The sequence below is a fragment of the Dasypus novemcinctus genome, chromosome 8, assembly GCF_030445035.2.
Source record: "Dasypus novemcinctus isolate mDasNov1 chromosome 8, mDasNov1.1.hap2, whole genome shotgun sequence".
Lineage (NCBI taxonomy): Eukaryota > Metazoa > Chordata > Mammalia > Cingulata > Dasypodidae > Dasypus > Dasypus novemcinctus.
This window is the reverse complement of record NC_080680.1, coordinates 28,614,407-28,632,155: the sequence shown is the minus strand read 5'-3', so window position 1 is coordinate 28,632,155 and position 17,749 is coordinate 28,614,407. Positions and strand designations below refer to the sequence as shown.

The window sequence follows — 17,749 nt, the reverse complement described above, 5'->3', positions numbered from 1 at the left end:
CATTTTCATGACTCAGGGTTTTAAAAAATTTTAAATAAAAAAATTTTTAATTATTTTTTTAAAAGATACGTAAATTACATAAAATGTTACCTTAAAAAATATAAGAGGTTCCCATATACCCCACTCCTCACATCCCCTCTCCTCCCACATCAACAGCTTCTTTCATTAGTGTGGTACATTCATTGCATTTGATGAATACATTTTGGAGCACTGCTGCGCAGCATGGATTTTAGGTAATGTTGTAGTTTACACTCTCTCCCAATCTATTCAGTGGGTTATGACAGGTTATATAATGTCCTGCTTCTGTCCCTGCAGTATCTTTCAGGACAACTCCAAGTCCTAAAAATGACCCCATATTACACCTCTTTTTCCCTCTCCCTGACTTCAGCAACTCCTGTGGGCACTGTTTCCACATCAGTGATACAATTTCTTCCATTGTTAGTCAAAATAATTCTATAGTAGTATAACAGTAAGTCCTCTCTAATCCATATTTTATTCCTCCATCCTTAGTACCCTGGGATGGCGATGCTCACGCCACCTCTAAATTGAGAGGGGAATTAGATCCCACCTGGCTGATGGATGGAATTCTCCTGCTTGTCGTTGTAGACTGTCTTGGTTCCTTGGTGTAGTAGTTGACCATCCTTACCTTCTTGTCGGCTGACCTGGGTAAGTCCAACGAACGAGAGAGTAGGTGTTGCAACTCTGCTGAGGCTCAGGGCCAGGCTGACACATAGATAGTCCAGAGAATCAAGTCTCCTTGGCATACACCAACCCCAGCATCAACCACAGGTTCAGTAAAAGTGACAGAAGAGGCATGTAGAGAAGTCACATCTGAGTCCAACTCCATCACACTCAGGAGCACAAATTCCTATGTAGGGCCTGCTGGCAAGGCACTGAACTCCAGAGCTATCTGCCAAGACCATAGCCCTCAGGAGCACCACTACCTGGGGTTATACCTACTTTAGCTGTCTCTGAGAATCCGGTGAGAAGTGTGTAAGCATAACCCTTCTCTGACCCCCTGACTCATTTTGAAGTCTCTTAGCCATGTAAATTCATTTGTCTTTACCATTTCTCCCTTTTATTCAAGGTCTTTTTTTACTTGCATCACCAGCAGGTGCTTGATATAATCCCTCGGCAACAGGGAAGGAGTCATGTCCCATGCTGGGGGAAAAGTAATGCATTTACATGCTGAGTTTGACTTAGAGAGAGGCCACATTTGAGCAACACGGAGACTTAGAGAGAGGCCACACTTGAGCAACAGGAAGTAACTCTTAGGCACCCTGCAGCTCTAGGCCACGTTGAAATTTCAAGCACACAGGCTCATAAGCATAGTCATGAGTATCAAGGGCCCATCGTTGGACCATCCTTCTTCACTGGTCTTTGCCCTTGCTATTGGAGGATTGTTGCTGTTCCATCGGGAAATGCGACAGAGTTCTCCAGGATGTGAACTCAGCACTCCCTCAGTTGTCGTGTGAAACTATACCCACTATGTCAATACCCAACAAACATCTGAACATATCTATATGCTTTATATGTGTGCCCTGGAGAACTCCCACCTATGCATCCCTCATCAATGACACCCCACACCAATGCTTCTCCCTTGCCATAGTTGAACCCTTCTATGATCCAAAACTTCTTAAAAAATGAAGCCTAATGAATTGCCAAATTCAATTAATAGGAAAATGAAATAGTAATGATAGGTTTAAAGTCAAGAAATACAATACATAATAATTTAGAAAAACTAAAATAAAGTAAAAAATAAATTGGGGTTTTAAATGAAAAATATAAAAAAATTTTTTGTTGTTTTGCCTTTCATCACTGTAATAGGTGTTGCCCTGTATGTACTATGGCAAGGCATTCTCTTCCATTTCTTCCTTAGTGTCTTACATCATTTTGTTTCATTATGTCTTCAAAAAAGTTTTAGGTCACATTAAAGTCACATATAGAATGTAGGGGACTCCCATATGCCCAGCATCCTCCCCCTTTTCCCTCCTGCCCCAGAAATGATCTTTTTATATGTGGTTGTTACATTTGCTACAACTATTGTACAAATATTGAAATATAGCTACTTACCATGGTTACATTATGGTTTACATTTTAGACTACAATTTTATAAATTTTTGTTACATTATGGTTTACATTATGATTTACATATTAGACTATACACTTTTATAAATTTCTGGTGAAATTTAACATAGCCTGTATCCGTCATTGCACAGTAATGCAGAATACTTCCATTGCCCCCCAGTTACCCCTTCTTCCATCTATTCTGGTCCTTTTACTGCCTCCCCTAGGGACCCACAGTGACAAGCAGGCTTCACTGCTTGACAAACAAGATTCATAGATTCTTGGAACAATGCGGGAGGCTTGACAAACTAGTCTGTCTTTCCCCATTGGGAGCCACCCATGCTTTCCAGAGACATACTCCCCTCCATTTGAGAACATTAGGCCTCCCCAGGATAGGGGTAAAACACCTTCCCGTTCATTGTATGTGTCTCCACCCATTGATATAACACACTGTGACAAGATGAGCACTCACACACTTCCTAGAAGTCTGTCCCAGGTGCATCCTGTGCCAGATGCCCCCCATCAAACACCTTAAACTAGTAGCCCGCCCTTATTATATTTTCTAAAGAGTTTTTTCAACATAATTTCAGCCATGTACCCGACAATCTCCCGTGTTCACCTGCTCCCCTCTCTCCAATTGCATGGTCTATCTGACCTATCCTCCCAACCCTAGCCCCCCTCAAGCCTGCAAAGCCCAACCCAATAGTATCCCTATATGCCCGTATTATCCCTTTACTGTACAGCTACTTAAACCTCCATTTTATCATTTGCCCATGTGGCCTTTGGCTCACAACTTTCCTCTCCCCCGCTATTTCCTTAAGCCTATCTTCCAGTCTTGAGCTCATTGAGACAGCTTGATTTGCTTAGTTCATATCAGAGAGGTTATGGAGTATTTGTCCTTCAATGCCTGGCTTGCTTCACTCAACATAAGGTCCTCAAGATTCATCCATGTTATCCCATGTGTTAGTACTGTATTCCTTCTTACAGCTGAGTAGTATTCCATTGTATGTATATACCACATTTTGTTTCATGTTTCAGGTTTTTAAAGCCACTCCACAGTTAAATTATTTGATCCAAATTCTCAGAAATTAAGAGAATAACTTTCACTGTACATAATAAAAGGCAGAGAACACTCACAGTGTCAGCAGAAAATGGAGCATTCCTAGCTTGAATATCTTTCCTAATTCCAGAGATAGAAAGCTTCAGTTCAAGTTATGGAGGGCTAAATCAGTGATCTGCTTGTAAGTTCCAGCATCTGTCAGTAGATTCTGGAAGGGATAGGGCTATCCAGATGGATTGTATTTTTAGGAATTACAACAATCCTTCCCAAACCTTTAGAATAAAGCATACTCCATTTGCAGGAGGCTCAATTCTTAGGGCAGACATTCAGTGATGACCAATGAACTTGTCTCCAAAGCATGACAAAGCCCTACTGTAGCCACCACCTGCATTCAGATTATTATTAGGCTAAGTAACATTTTCACCCACTTCCCTACAATCACAGTTTTATTGGGTGTGGGAATTACCCAGCTAAAAACTTTCCAACCTACCTCGCAGCTAGAGTTTCCCACATGAAACAATTCTAACCAAGGAGTTTGAGAAGAAGATTTTGGTTTGTACTTCCAAGGAATCATTCAAAAGGGAACAAACTTGGTTGGCTTGTGCCTTAAACTTTTGTCCTTTTCCACCAGTAGTCTTTATTTCTAGAACACAGATGCAGTAATGGAGACAGAATAGCAGACATCTTGTGACCTTGAAGTGTACAGCCCAAGATGGGGATTGCTGAGCCCACTGATTGAAGGAGTTGGGTTCCCAGTGACGTCATGGACCCTCATTGCCAGCATGAGACTGCCAAGCTCTAGACTTCTCAATAAAACCCTCCCTTATGTAAAGCACTGGTATTTCCGTTTTCCCTTTAATGTAGCTGAATTAAATTCTTGCCTAATACACACACCTTAAGTAAATATATGTACAATTGACAATAAGTAATGAACTTTAAATTTCTTTCAGTATTTCTTATGTGCTTTTGAAAATTTCAAATTTTATATTTTATACCATAATATTGTTTTTCATAAAAAAATACTTAAAGTAAAATTGATGATCCAGGAAGTTTTGTAGCAATTATTCACTTCCCACAGCACACACCATGTTGCTGTATGTCCAATTTGGGAAATATGCCATTGGTATGAAGTCCAGGAAATATGCATCAATTCACTGCTCCTAACAATGCTAGGAGTAGGTTAAGCTTTAGTTTTCTTATCTCTAAAACGGGAATAAAATAACAAAAACATCTAATTTTTGTGAGGAATGAATAAGGTGAAGCAAAATCACCTACCACAGTGCCTACCATATACTAGGCAATCAATATTATTTATGTAAAGCTTATACTACGTATTTCAATATATGTTTATATTTTACATAAAATAAATATAGGTTATTAGATTTTAGTATCATATTCAACATGTTTATAGAATACATATGGTATATATTAAACATTCCTATTAACATTCATTTAATGATATACTTTGTGCCAGGCACTATTCTATATATACATAAATGCAGTGCTTAACAAGGTGGATACAGTTCTGTTGTAAGAAAATTACAGTCTATTATGCTATAGAGAATAGACCCTGGAATACTGTAATATTTTAAGAACACTCCTCAAAGGATTTAAGTTAACATGGAAATTGACGCTTATTAATGTAGATAATTTTGAAAAGACAACTTATATACTTCTTTTTCAAAGCATCATTTGCTAAGAATACCAAGACCTATCTGCATTCTTCCCATTCTTCTGTATCGATAATGATGCAGAAAACAGTACATATGACAATATGAATGCAGGAGGTAGTTAGAGTCAGGGTCTGCCATGTATTGTAGACATGTCCATTGGGCATCACAGGGTCTTAAGAATTACACAGGCTGTCTTAAGAATTAAACCTCCTGGACATGAAGCTCTTTGAAGTTCAGGAACTGAATGCCCAAGGCATTTTTACCATATGAACAGTGTGTTTCCAGGTTTAGCAAATTTCCTGAGGCCTTTTTTCCCCTAAAAACATAACCTCACAAAGAGAAGACATGTTGTTATTCATTAATGCCATTCAACAAATATTTTCCAGCCATCTGCCTTCCAAGCATGGATAGGATTACATTTCCTGGCACTCTTGTGTTTGGGTGGGGACGTGGTTAATTTTGGCCAATGAGTTATATGTGGAAATGATGTTGATCACCTCCAGGCTAGGATATTTAATTGCATGTGTGAGACACTGTAGAGTTTTTTTTTATTCTGGTATCATGACCTCTCATGTTCATGTCACTCCAATTCTCTGAGTACCTTACATGAGCAGAATCCCCTGGTGACCCACAAATGAACATGTAGCATGAACAAGAGGTAAACTTTATTGCATTATGCCATATGGTTTCAGTGGCTATTTATTAATGCTGCATCACTTAGATTTAGCTTATCTGAGACTACTATGGTGCTACCATTTGGAACATATTTGATTCTCCATTGTTCTCAGTCTCTGTATGCAAATCTTGCTCAGGTTATGCTAATCCTATTTTCAAGTAATTTATTTAATCTACCCTCTGCTTAGGCCACCATCCTCTCTTGCCTGACTCTCTTCTAACTTCCTAATTAAATTTTCTTTCGTCCATCCTTGTGACAACAAATCAGTCCCCACTTAGATTGAGAATGATAGTCCTAACAAAATTAAAACAACAAAGCTAAACCTAATCAGGCTGCCACTGAAGTTCGTATAACATCAAAACTCTCTAGGTCTAAAAGGCAATTAAACAAAGTCCCCAGTACACCATCCCCCTACTTTTCCTGTAGTCCAGTTACATTATTGATCATTTGGTCCATGAACATGAACATCATCCTTTTTTTCCCTTTGTAGGAGAAAAACGACACTGGGACATGGAGACTGATAATTGCAGGCAGAAAGTTTATTGGGAAGCTCTCCCAACAGAGGGGGTCTGAAGATTAGACTTCAGCCTGCCCCTGACAGAGGCAGTCATGAATTTATATAGTACATCTATCTATAGGTGAGAAAATACTTAGTCACTGGGAATGGGTTGGGACTTGGGTAAAACCCAAGGGCCAATAGAGAACTGTAGAGGCAATTTTTTCCCTTGTATGGCCGGGGTGGTGGGCTAGGGGTAGTGAATTCTAGAGATGTGGGAGGGGTTGGTGGTGCCATGTCGCTCCTTTGTCTCTTGTGAGGAAATGAGCTGTATCTGAACATGTAGGGTCGGGATGGGTGGCTGCTCTATGTCATGGGAATGCAAGTCACAGTTTGTTAACCATTGTAAACCTTGTTATCAGTTAATTATTATAAACCTTGTAAGGGAGAAACCTCTGATGTTCCTAACTCTTTGGTTTTATATATATATAAAGGTAAGGGTAGTAGGGGTATAAGGTGCTGGGTTGGACAGAAGGGTGAGGGGATTTGGGTGTTGATTACATCTATCTACTTCCTGCTGTTCAGGGGTGGTGAGAGGTTCCCTTCCATCTTGCCCTGTGGGTTCTGATTTCTGGTTCTGAAGAGGCTGGCATTGGCGGTCATGCAGCAGAAAGACTCTGTTTATGGACTCCTGAGTTGTTGATTGTACGATTTGGCATATGAATTGGATGAGAGCTGTAAGAGATAAGGACTAAAGAGAAGCAGCTTCAATAATATCAGTAATGGTGTTATGAAGGGTAAAAGGATTGATTTCAGGGGTGAGGAGAAATAAAGAAATGAGGATTGATTTCTGTATCTGTTATCTCGGCTCTCTGGATGATTTGTTTTCTTTTAAAATTCTGAGTTTTTTTTTCCCTACCTGCCCTATTCTGTTAATATAGAAACAACAGGTTTCATTTAGGATTGCACAAATGCCTCCTGTGACAGTGGTGAGGACATCCAGTGCTCTCCTATTTTGTATGACAACTGAGGCTAAGCTGTTAATTTCTAGTTGTTGATTGTTTATGGCCTGGTATGTTTGCATTTCAGGATAACTGTAATTGGCTGGAGATATTTAAGAAAGAGGAGGGTTTTTTTTAAAGATTATTCAGAGGGGGGGTGTTGTGTCGTGACTGAAGGGGAACTAGAGTTTCAGACATGGGGATGTACTTCTGTCTGCAACAGGAGGGATGTCAGAAGGAAGGGGGGAAGGTATGGGTGTGGTGGACAGAAGGAGAAGGAAGTTGGTTTGCGAGGACAGGAGAGTAAAGGAGATGGAGGAGTGGAGTTCGAATAATATGTCACAGCCTAGAAGAGGTAAAGGGTAAGTAGGGATTATAAGGAACTGATGAAAAATGTGAAATTCTCTAATGAGCATCTAATTGATTTGATGATTAAAGGAGAAGAGGGCAAGCTGTTAACCCCCATACTGTAAATTGAGGAAGTGGATAAAGGTTCTGAATATTCTAGAAGGACTGGATATGTGGCCCCTTGTTAATGAAAAAGGAGATTGGCTTACCTCCAACCTTGATGTTAACCCTCAGGTTGAACTTACAGATGGAGATACGGGGCAGTCTTGAACCAGGGACCCATCAGTTATCTGTTGTTAATCTGAGGAGGTCTGGAAAGGAGGATCTTAGCTCCAGGTCAGTAGGGTGTGCTGGAGGAACTTGCCTGGAAACAGCATTTTCAGGACAGTCTGACTTCCAATGACCTTTGTGACGACATACCTGGCCAGGCCGCAGTGGAGACCTGGGGTTGGGGCAGGAGCAGGCCCAGTGCCCTTCCTTTCTGCACTTAAAAATGAGGTCCCAGAGGTGGCCGAAGAGGAGATAGGTTTCTGAGAATGGGACCTGAGGACAGCAGCCAGGAGGGATGTTTATGCTTTTCTAATTTGGCTTCCTCTTCTCTATTGTTAAAGACCTTAAAAGCTGCTTTAATCAGGTGTTTTTGAGGGGTTTGAGGGCCATCTTCTAATCTCTGTAGCTTCTTTCTGATATCTGTATAGGATTGTGTAATTAAATGGGTGTGTAGGTATAGGTGACCAGATTCTGATTCAGGGTCTAAATTAGTGTATTTAGGAGAGACTCGGTTAATCTATTCACAAAAATGACTGGATTTTTATTAAACCCTTGTGAAATCTCTTTAATTTTATTATAATTAACTGTCTTAAGGGCAGCCTTTTTCATGCCTTCTATTATACAGGTTAAAAAGTGGACCATGTGGAGAAGGTCAGTGGACCCTGGCTGATAGTTCCAGGGTGGATTAGTAGTTGGAACTGCTGTGGGGCCTGCTGGATGTCTGTTGTGGTCTTGATTGTGCATAGAATCTGCGAAAGTGGTAGCAGCTGCACAAATGGGTTTTGATATGTGAGATCATAAGAGTGGGTGAGGTGTTGGAATTTGATGTAGATGGCAGGATTTTCAGAGAATGAGCCCAACTGGTTTTCTATCTGATTTAAACCTGACACTGAGAAGGAAATGTGCACCTTAACTATTTTTTCAGCTTCTGTTACTTTTCTGAGAGGTAAGAGGGGTGTTGATGTTTGTGTAGAATTAAGAGGTGGAGAGGGTTTGCTTTTGTGTTCATGAAGGTGGAGGAGGATGGTGAGGAGGTGGGAGGATGTAGTCCTTGTGAATGACTATGAGGTGGGGAGAAAGGGGCAGAAGATGGCACAGTGGAGGGCTAAGGGGTGGAAGGTGACAGTGAGGATGAGGACAGAGATGAAGTTGGAGGCACATAGGGAGGGGGTGCAGAAGGAGCTTGGTCTGCCCGATCAGAGTTGGGATTTTCGGGAGACTTGGGAGGTGGGTGAGAGGGGGATCAAAGTTTTTGAGGTCGTTTCTGGTGTAAAAGAAAAATTTGGTAAGAAGAACAGGATTGGCAGAGGGAGGGTTGGTTTGCTTACTGGGATTGCAGGCATAAATGAAGGAAAAAGCAAGCCTGAATGTACGGAACTTGAGACTGCCTGCCGCTGTGCTGGATGTAGTTTCCTAAGTTTTGGAGAATTTGGAAATCAAAAGTGCTGTGTTCCAGCCATTGACTTTCATTGTTCAGTTTGTATTGTGGCCACTCAGAGGTTGAATAGAAAATGAGTTTATTAGGTCTGATATCTCCTTTTGGGTATAGAGTTTTAAGGTTATGAAGGAGACAGGTCAGAGGCGTGGTTTTTGGCAGGGCAAATTGAATTTCCCATTTTAGGTGGTGTGGGTGAGACTAAGGATTTCTAGAAAAAAAGCAGGGGAGAGACTGAGTGGAGCAGGTGTCCCCGAATCAGTCGGAAATCACCCAAGGAAATGGAGATTATGCTTGGAACTGCACATCTTGGGAGCTAAAGGTCTCTTCCCATGAGAACACAGGCTTCTTGCCTGCCGTGGCTCTTGGGGACTGTGAGGATCACTGACCCTATGATTTTTCATAGGGTTGTCCTGGACAATGAAAAAGAGAGAGCATAGGATCCTCCGGTGTAGAAATCCTTGACTCATCCAGCTATGATTTAGTGTCTGGTGTTGGATGGGTTCTTGGCAGTGGCAGGGCAGATTTCCTCACCAATCAAGTAGTCTCAGCGTGACCCCAGTCTCGGGTTTTCGGCATCAAATGTAGGAGAAAAACAGTGCTCACTGGGATGTGGAGAATGATGATTGCAGGCAGAAATTTTATTGGGAAAGTTTCCCATCGGAGGGGTTCTGAAGAATAGACTTCAGCCCACCCTGACAGAGGTGGTCATGAATTTATACAGTACATCTATAGGCAGGAAAATGCTTAGTCACTGGGAGTGGGTTGGCGCTTGGTTAAGACCTGAAGGTCAGGAGGGTATACACTATTCCTTTCAGAGAAATTCACTGAAGAGGTGAAGTTTTTCTCTTGTATGGCTGGTGGTGGGTTGGGGTAGTGAACTCTAGTAATGTGGGAGGGGTTGGTGGTGCCATATGGCTCCTTTGTCTATCATTGTGAGGAAATGAGCCGTATCTGAGTACGTAGGTTCCGGATGGGGGCTGCTCTATGTCACAGGAATGCAAGTCACTGTTCATTAACATTGTAAACCTTGTGATCAGTTAATCGTTATAAACCTTGTAAGGGAGAAACCTCTAACACCCTAACTCAGGAAAGTTGCTTAAACTCTTCGGCTTTCTTCAGTTTTCTTCTATGCTGCCTTCTCATTGTTAACCTCTTCTCTTTAAGGTCTGAGCAACAAATAAACCTCAGAAAAGCTTCCCTCACCATCTCTCTATGAAAGCAGTCCACTTTCCAAATGTGCATGCACACACACACACCACTTTATTCTGTTACTTTTCCCTTTGGGTTTCTTTTAAGGAAGCTTTTAAAGTATAAAATTATTTTATCTCTTAACAAATTTTTGTCTCTTTATTGCCACTACTTGAACATAAGCCTCATGATGGCAGGGACTGTGATTCTTTATAATGCAAGTGACTACCACATTGTAGGCATTCAATGTCTTTCTGTTGAATTTGAAAGAGTAAAGACTAAAACAAAGGAAGACACTTCATTATTCTCCTGAGTATTTGAAAAGTAGCTTGGATATGTATGAGAAAATTTAAGGTAGAAATGGGATACCTCAAATCAAAGTGTTCTCAAACCAGGTACATAAGCTTGATGTAACAGACCACATCCATTGGACTTGTATGAAGAGACAGGAGAAATTGGAATTCAAAAACTAAGATGAAGAAAAAAATTCTTGTTTATAGATAGCTTGTAAACTCACAAAAGTTAAAATAGATCATATGAATCTATAATTAATAAAGATTAAACTCTTTTTGCCCAATAATGCTTGATGTCTTTAGCTATCAAAGATTTCATCTTCCATTTGTTGGGCTTTCAGAGTATCTGCTGCCAAAATACAAGGATTGGCTGTGTTTCAGACTAGAGAAAGCAGATCATGTAACTGATTTATCAAGAAAAATATTCTCTGCTGTCCCAGAGATGAAGAAAGTACTCTGTTTTGACTTTGATTTGATATGGTGGAAAGCTAGGACAAACAAACAAAAAGGGCCAAAGGATATTTGAAAGATATTAGCCATTTAACAAAAAATTTATATACAGTAATTGAAGAGTTTCAAAAGTTATCATATAGAAAAATTACTAATTCTTCTCTATTCACGAAAACTGCTGAAATGGAAATGGGCTTTTGACAGAACACCTATTTTTGATTAACAGCGATGTGTTTTGGAGGCCATGAAGTTTAATTAAAAATGGCACTGGTTTGAAAGTCAAGAGAGCTGGCTATAATCACAGCTCAATCTAAAATCATGACCTTAAGAAAGGTACTTTCTCTGGCTCTTAGTTTACTCAACAGAAAATGAGGATAATGTCTCTTCTATAGGGCTGCAGTGAAGGTTGAATCAAATTATATATGAAAAGTTGCTAGCAGAGGACTTAGCTTATGGAAAATACTCAAAAATGTTTATTTCCTTCCATAGTTGGCTTAGATGGAAAGGTGCTATGCATGATAGGGCACAATATAATTTAATTTTTTATGTATCAGATATTTGACAAGATGAGTTGCAAGTTATACTCAGACCTTGCAACAGCACTGGACAAAGGGAATAGAGAGGTAGGCAGGGTTATAAATCTGGTTACTTAGGAGCAGAAATCATCTGCTACTTTTCATTATGAAAAGATCTTAAATTCAGATTTCATTCAGACAGAAATTTATATTTAAGGGCATTTCATCGAATGAACTGTGCAGAGTATCCAGGAATCAAGGTCAAGAACTATTCGAATGTGGTTTCAGGGGATCAATGCATTCAGAAGAGAACCAAGCCGATGACTAGGCAGCTGTGAAAAATATATTGAAATGGTTGTAAGAGCTGGGCAGGATATCACAGAAGGATTCTTTCCCAGAAGGAAAGTGTTATGCCAAGCTCAAATTCAAGTACAAGATCCAGTGGTATCAGTTAGGTCAATATAGTACAAGGTTAAGGGAGAGGCTGAGATGTGATGATCCTTAAAGTTTCCAAAATGTTTCCTGGGCCTGAGAATAAATTTTTTTCCCCCTGAACTTTTAATGTAATTTTTGTATAGGTATGCATTCACATGATTAACATGTAAAAATATGAAAAGTTCATGATAAACGTTTCCCTCATTCAACCATCTTTGCGCCATCCTCCTATTGTCAGGTATTTCCTGTTATTAGCATCTCATTCTTCCTTTCAGAGGATATATATGAAAATATAAGCCAATACAGATGGCAGACCACACACACACACACACACACACCACATACATATTTCATTTTTACAAAACTTGATAGCATGTGTAAACTATATCTTGGAGAGATTTTCATATCAATGCATAACAAGCCTTTACATTCTTTTATCCCATTGCAGAGATTTCCATTGTATGAGTGTATACTCCAGGACTTCATTGATGGACATTTAAATTATATACATTTTTTAAAATTTCCAATTATTATGCCATAAATGGTCTTGTATCCCTAGGATAAATTCCTAGAAGCAGAATTGTTGGAGAAAATTGTTTATATATTTGTAATTTTGATAGATTCTGCCAATTTTCCCTCCCTAAGGATTTTATTAATTTGCATTTCTAACACCAGTATATGAGATTGCCTTTTCTCCCTGACTTTGGTAATGAACACAGTGTGTTATTTTAGCTTTTTGATTTTTGTTGATGTGATAATGAAAACTAAAAGTTTTGGTAAGCTATTCATCTGCCTAATGGTATAATACTTTGGGTCCTAGTTTCTCCCAATTTTACTATCTAAATGAAACCTGCCTAGGAATTGTTGAGAAATATTAACTGGAGGGTCACTTTGGGAGGCTAAGTGTCTAAGAAAACAAAGACTGAGCTCTGCATCCAAACAAATCTGACTTCAAAGCACAATTAATTAGCTGTGGATCTTTGGCTATCTAGCTTTTCTGAAATACCGTTTCCTCATCTATAAGTAGATTTGTGGACTTGTGAGATTGAGTGAAAGTTTTATAAAGCACCTGTCACTTGGTATGCAGGTAAGGCCCAATCATAGTTTATTGTATTATTGATCTCTTTTAATGTGTTAAATTGGGATTGTGCAAATACATCTATGTTTCATGCTAAAATGCTTTTTTATCGCATTAGTTTATTTTTGGAGTCAAGATATCTAAATTCATTGATAAAGAAGAGGTTATATCCAGACATTTTATGTAAGTAATGTCAAATTCATTTACTGCTAATGTGCAGTTTAATAAATTTGATTGTCCCCATTAGGGTTTCAAAATAGGCCCTAACTCAAATTTCTTTCAGAATAACTTTGTCTGAAGATATTGGAAATGCTATATGGAAATAAGACTTAGCAAAGGTGACACTTTTACACGGTCTCAATCCTTTCTCCCCAAACCTACTTTATCATTGGAGTCACAATTGATGAAACACATCGTTACTATTATCTCTTATTTCCTATTTTCCATTATGTAAGACAATTGAATATTCACTTTTGTTTTCATTTTCCTCTTTTATTCTGGGGAATAAAGGAATGTGAGTTAATCTTAACTCACATTGCAGTTTTATAATTATGCAGTTCTTTTTTCTTTGTAAAGATAGCCTTTTTACCAGTAGAATACAAGTCCCCTGCAGACAGGGAACAATTTTGTTTTGTTCATCACCATACTACCAATTCCTACAATTGTATTCCTATAGCAGCTATCCAAAAATATTTACTAAATGAATAAATAAATTCCTGTTATGCTATAGACTTGTAAGCCCCTCTTAGGAACAGATTTCTCATTGCATCATAAATGTTTTAGGACAAAGTCCTTCTACGTCTTCTCTGTGTTTTCTTTTTTATCTGTTTATAGTGGATCTTCATAAAACTCTGTGAATTATTTTTCTATTGGCTTAAATGACTCCCTGATTTTCATTTGTTTGTATTAGGCAATTTCCACATTAGGCAGAAAACACTGAAATTATATATTAAATTTGTTGTCTCTTAAGCATGAGAATAATACTTCAATTTTCCCACTATGGCTGTTGGTAAAGATCTGAGGCATTATTTCAGTTCAATAAGTTTCCCCTACAGACTGATATTTGCAGTCTTTTCTTTTTTTCACTTTTTATTTTAAAAGAACTTCATACTTCCAGAACAGTTGGAAAAATAATGCAAAGCTAGTACAGAGAAATCTAATATATCTCCTCTCCAGATACTCAGATTTACCAACTTTTAACATTTTGCCATGTTTAATCTATCCTCTATCCATCCATCCTTTCCTCCTTCCCTCCTTCCATCCATCCATCCATTTTCTAAACATTTAAGAGTCAGTTATACAAAATATAAGATATGGGCTATAGTTAATAATGTTGATGATGCTCTTTCATAGTTTGTAACAAATGTTTCACAACAGTGCAAGTTGGTGGTGGGGAGATGTATGGGGCCTTGTATTATGATATGCATGTTTGTTTTGTAAACTCATAAATTTTACTCTACATTTATTGTTTACATGTTTATATGTGAATGGTAAACATCAATAAAATTTTATTTTAAAAAAGGAAAAAAATGCCCCAAGGGGCAAAAAAGAAGAGTCGGTTTTGTATATCATGCTCCTTGAACAATTAATACTTCCACGTATTAATAGAACTTCTTAAGAACACAGATTGATCCTCTCTGCCTGACATATTCAGCATGATGTCTTCAAGATTTATCCCTGTTGTTGATTATATTAAAACTTCATTCCTTTTTATGGATTAGTAATATTCCCTTGTATGTATATACCACATTTTATTTATTCATTCATCTGTTGATGGTCATTTGGATTCCTTCCACCTTTTGGCTACTGTGAATAATGCTGCTGTGAACATTGGTGTACAAATATCTGTTTGTGTCTGTGCTTTCAATTCCTTTGAGTACATACCTGGAAGTGGGATTGTCAGGTCATATGGTAGTTCTATGTTTAAGTATTGAGGAATTGTCAAACTGTTTCTGTAACATTTTACATTCCCATCGAAAATATACTAGGCTTCCTATTCTCCACAGCTTCAACAGAACTTAATACTTTCTGGTTTGTTCGTTGTTGTTGTTTTAATACTAGTCATTCCAGTGGATGTGAGGTAGTATTTCATGGTTTTGATTTTTGATTTGCATTTCTCTAATAGGCTAATGGCATTGAGCACCTTTTCATGTGCTTATTGGCCATTTGTATATCTTTTTGGAGAAATGGCTATTCATGTCCTTTGTCAATTTTTAAATTGGGTTTGTCTTTTTGTTATTGAGTTGTGGGAGTTCTTCAGATATTCTGAAAGTTAAAACATTATAACATATATGGTTTTCAAATATTTTTTCCCATTCTGTTGATTGTCTTTTAACTTTCTTGATAATTTGTTTGATGAACAAAAGCTTTAAATTTTGATACAACATCCTGGTGGTAGTTCTCTATGTTTTCTTCTAAGAGTTTTATAGTTGTAGCTCTTATATTTAGGTGTATGATCTGTTCTGAGAGGAAAATGAGAACTAATATATATTTACAGGGTTTGTAATATTAATATTATTTAGCATTTCTGATTTTTTTCCTTTCTTAGTGTGAATTTTTAGTTACCGTCTGGTACCATTTCCTTACTCCAGCCTCCCATAAAGCTTTGCTTCCATCCACATCCTTTGTGCTATTATTGTCAAATATATTTCATTTCTCTATTTAATAGGCCCCCAAATACAACAATAACATAACAATTACATTGTTTTTTTTAAAAGATTTATTTATTTTATTTCTCCCTCCTTCCTCCTACCCCTGTTATCTGTTCTCTGTGTCTTTTTGCTGCGCCGTCTTCTTTGTCCGCTTCTGTTGTTGTCAGCGGCATGGGAATCTGTGTTTCTTTTTATTGCATCATCTTGTTGTGTCAGCTCTCTGTGTGTGCGGCACCATTCCTGGGCAGGCTGCACTTCCTTTCTCACTGGGCAGCTCTCCTTACGGGGCGCACTCCATTGCGTGTGGGGCTCCCCTATGTGGGGGACACCCCTGCCTGGCACAGCACTCCTTGAGCGCATCAGCACTGTGCATGGGCCAGCTCCACACGGGTCAAGGAGGTCCGGGGTTTGAACCGCAGACCTCCCATGTGGTAGATGGACGACTTAACCACTGGGCCAAGTCCGCTGCCCAATTACATTGTTTTATGTAATTATTCTTTAAATCAGTTGAGAAAGGAAAAGAAATAAACAATCTTATTACATTTCCTAATTGGCAACATAATTACCTTTACTTTGCTCTTTGTTTTTTCAGGTCGACTCAAATTACAATCTGGTTCTTTCAGTCAAAGAACTTTAGTTTTTCTTTTAAAGTAGGTTTTCTAGCAAACAATTCTTTCGTTTTTGTTTATGTAGGAATGTCTTCATGTAGTCTTCATATTTGAAAGAGTTTTTCTGGAGTAAGATTCTCTGTTGATAGATTTTTCCTTTCAACACTTCAAATATGTCATCCTATTATTTCTGTACACAGTGACTCCTTTTACTCTTGCTGCTTTCAGGATTTTCTATTTGTCTTTGTCCTTCAACATTTTGACTATGATGTGTCTGGGTGTCAGTTTCTTTCAATTTGTCTAACTTGGTATTCTTTGATCTTGAATGTGTATATTGATGTTTTTCATCAAATTTGGGAAGTTTGTATTCATTATTTCTTTGAATATTATTTCTGCTTCTTTCTCTCTTCTCCTTTTGGTACTCTCATTACATGTGTGTTGGTGTGTTTTTATAGTGTTTCATATTTCTCTCAGATTGTTCATTTATCTTTCTGTTTTTCAGCTTGCATAATCTCTATCAATGTGTTTTCTTATTCACTGATTCTTTTCCCAGTACCTGTCTACCTTCAAGACATTCTAACAGATTATTTTATTTTAGTTATTGGACTTTTGCTCTCCAGAATTTCCATTTGTTCTTTTTATACTTTCTTTCTCTTTATATTCTCTATTATATGAAACATCAATATCATAAATTTCTTTAATATTTTAACATGGCTTCTTTTAGTCATTGGAACAGATTTACAATAGCTTCTTTTATCTTTTATCCTGCTAAGTCCAAAATCTGGGCCCTCTCAATAGCAGTTTCTATTGCCTGTTTTTTTTTTTTTTTCCTCCTTCTGTATGAGTTACACCTTCTTGTTTATTTGCTTGCCCATAATTTTTTGTTGAAATCTAGACATTTTATATAATGTGGAAACTCTTATATTATCCCTGCCTTTCCCCCCATTGTTGTTTACTAGTTTGCTTGTTTATTTTTTAAGTGACCTGGCTGGACTAGGTCAGTAAAGACAAATGTTTGTTAGTTTACATGTTTATTTTCTAAGTGACTTTGCTGGTCAGTTTTCCTGAAGTGTGAAGCCTCTTATATTGCTTCTCAGAGGCCTTGTACATGCATCTAGTCACTGACTGTCCCTTCTCCCTCACTGACTGTGGTTTGAGCATTCTCTCTTTGACTATGTCTTTCCCTGATTTCTCTGTTAAGCTGCTGGCTTATCTTCTTGTATCAGTGTCAGATAGCTTATATTACTGCATCGATATCAGACACTGTAGTTAGACTCCACTAATTTCTAGCTTATTGCTCTATTTTTTTTTTTAAAGAGGTACCAGGGACCAGACCCAGGAACCCAGGCCCTTGTACATGGGAAGCAAGTACTCAAACCACTGAGCTATACCTGCTCCCCTATTGTCTTTAACAACACTCTGGGTCACAAAATACTCCACAGTATTATCCAATTAAAGTCAGGCCCCACTGCAGTGGTAATTTTTCAGGCCAGAATTTGGGG

The 17,749-nt window shown here is 38.3% G+C and overlaps 1 long non-coding RNA gene across 7 annotated transcripts in view; it reads left to right on the top strand.

Annotated features, from left to right (window-relative positions):
* The window catches only part of LOC131279427 (uncharacterized), a 116,739-nt gene that overhangs the window by 15,321 nt on the left and 83,669 nt on the right, over positions 1-17,749 (top strand). For 2 of the 7 annotated variants that reach the window (XR_011649375.1, XR_011649373.1), the window contains exon 2: positions 511-666. The exons of the other annotated variants lie outside the window; for them this stretch is intronic. This is a non-coding gene — a long non-coding RNA (uncharacterized lncRNA). The remainder of the gene's footprint in view (positions 1-510; positions 667-17,749) is intronic. 7 annotated transcript variants of the gene reach the window in all.